The following is a 2,500-nucleotide window of genomic DNA, read 5'->3' on the forward strand; positions in this document are numbered from 1 at the left end:
TCTAGAGTCACCAAAGCGGCCGGGGGACGAGGCCCGACCCCCGAAGGGGGAGCCCACGCCGCACCCGGATGGGTTTTGGATCTGATAAATGCACGCGTCCCCGGCCCCCGGGGGGACCGGGTCGGCGCTCGTTGGCATGTATTAGCTCTGGAATTGCCACAGTTATCCAAGTAACGGATGGAGCGATCAAAGGAACCATAACTGATTTAATGAGCCATTCGCAGTTTCACTGTACCGGCCGTGTGCACTTAGACCTGCATGGCTTAATCTTTGAGACAAGCATATGTTACTGGCAGGATCAACCAGGTAGCCCCGAGCAGAGTGGTAGAGGAAGAGAGCTCTTCCTCGCTCACGGGTCTCGCGCTGCCGCTCGCGCCCCCGGAGGGGGCGAGGGAGGCGCGGCCGCTCGCTGTGTGGGGTTTTTGCGGGGTTGTGGTCACCGGGAAATGCGACGTGCTTCGCGGCGAGCCCGGCCGAAGAGCGGAGAGCGCCCGCACCGGCGCCGCCCTCCACTGTGAGAGAGCGGCGAGGGAGGCGCGTCGACCTTCGCTGGGCTGCCGGTGGAGGACTTTCGAGGTAGACCGGTCGTCTGAGTCCTTTTCCCAAGGAGCGAGGGAGTGCGGAGGAGGCCCGAAGGAGGCCTCGCTCTGCTGCGGGTCTGAGGCCCGAATCGGGGAGGAACCACCCTGCCCACAATGGTCCGAAGGGACCGGGCGAGGGGCCTACCCCAGGGGCGTCGTAAGTTCCCATCGGTCAGGTGACAGAACAGCAGGGCGCTGCTGCTATCGAAGTCACCCCCGGCAGTCGTTCCTGCTGAGGTGAGGGGCCCGTTTAGAAGAGAACGGTGCACCTTCTGGGGCCGTCGTTCTCCTCTAAGGTCTCCTCTAAAGACTTCCCAACAAGTGCTGAAAACCAAAGTCCACGAAGTTTCGCCTTCGCCGAAACCTCGATGGCAGGTCAGAGAAAACCGGGGTGGGGTGGGGGGGGGCCCTATCGGCTGGTGGGGGGGTCCTCCCGCCTGGCGTCGACCCGTTCACGTGTCCTAGTAACCCAAAGTGTCCCAGCGCCCTGTCTTGTGCGTCTTGTGCGTGACTGTAGACATGTAGAGAGCCTTCCTCGTAACGTCCCCGGTGGATGTGTTCTGCAAGTGCCAGGCGAGCCCTCTCCAGGCCGAACATATTCCTGTTGAGCCTTAAACGAACGTCGACTCTTTGTGCCTTTTTTTTCTCTCTCCTTGAGAGTGAGGTGAATCGCCTTTTAGTTGGTTAAAAAATAAAAAAATAAAAAAAGTTTATTCAAGGATAACATCCTAACCCCCCCCCCCACAATCCCCCCCCCCCCACACACACACACAGAGGGATTCACTTTCCAATAGAAAATGTATAAAACAAAAAAAAAAAAAAAATTTAAAAAAATCCTACCGATGACCCCAGGCCAGCCCATCAGCTTCTCTTTAAATAAAAAAAGAAAGAAATTTGTGAAAAAAAAAAAAACTGCCGCAGACCCCCGGTCACCCCATCAGCTTCACTTTGCGAGAAAAAAAAAAAAAAAAAAAATTAGAGTTAAAAAGTAGACCCCCGGCCATCCCATAGGCTTCACTTTGCAAGAAAAGTAGTAGAAGAAAAAAAATTGAAAAAGAAAACTACTTGTCACCGCAGAACCCCGGTCATCCCATTGGCTTCACTTTGCGAGAAAGAAAGAAAAAAAAAAAAACCGCTGACCCACAGCCAACCCACCAGCCTCACTTTGTAAAAAAAAAAATAATAATAATTATAAACAGAGTATATCCCCGGCCATCCCATAGGCTTCACTTTGCAAGAAAAGTAGTAGAAGAAACAAAACTGGAAAAAAAAACTACCTGCCACCGCAGACCCCCGGTCATCCCATTGGCTTCACTTTGCGAAAAAACAAAAACTGATAAAATACTATATACATACCTACATATACATATATATATATATATATATATATATATATATATATATATATATATATATATATATTTGTCTGTGTGTGTGTGTTAAAGGATATATCATGCTTCTACCAGAAATATCCCAGAGACCCACCATCCCCCAAGTGAGACTTTGTCATCTCATTGGCTTCACTTGGCAAAAAACAAAAACTGAAAAAATAAATAAAAATACCTCGTCCCCCGGCCACCCCATGTATATATATATATATATATATATATATATATATATATATATATATATATATATATATGTGTGTGTGTGTGTGTGTGTGTGTGTAATTACATATATGTGTTTGAGGTAAAGGATCTATCACGTTTCTACCAGAGACCCACCTTCCTACAAGTGAGAGTTGGACAAGTGTGCCCTAACCTTAACACAACCATAAACCCCTAACTCTAAACCTCAACCTAACCCTAAACCCAATTTTAACTCCACCCCTAACCCCAACCCAAACCCTACCCCCAACCCTAAATCCAACTTTACCCCTCAACCTAACTCCAAACCCTACCCCCAACTTTAACCCCACA

The 2,500-nt window shown here is 49.1% G+C and overlaps 1 non-coding gene across 1 annotated transcript in view; it reads right to left on the reverse strand.

Annotated features, from left to right (window-relative positions):
- The window catches only part of LOC141379567 (18S ribosomal RNA), a 1,887-nt gene extending 1,578 nt beyond the window's left edge, over positions 1 to 309 (reverse strand). The window contains exon 1 of the ribosomal RNA XR_015519305.1: positions 1 to 309. This exon is cut by the window's left edge and continues 1,578 nt beyond it. This is a non-coding gene — a ribosomal RNA (18S ribosomal RNA).
- Between the last annotated feature and the right edge of the window lie 2,191 nt (positions 310 to 2,500).

This window comes from Danio rerio, chromosome 20 (assembly GCF_052040795.2).
Source record: "Danio rerio strain M-AB ecotype USA chromosome 20, GRCz13ab, whole genome shotgun sequence".
NCBI lineage: Eukaryota > Metazoa > Chordata > Actinopteri > Cypriniformes > Danionidae > Danio > Danio rerio.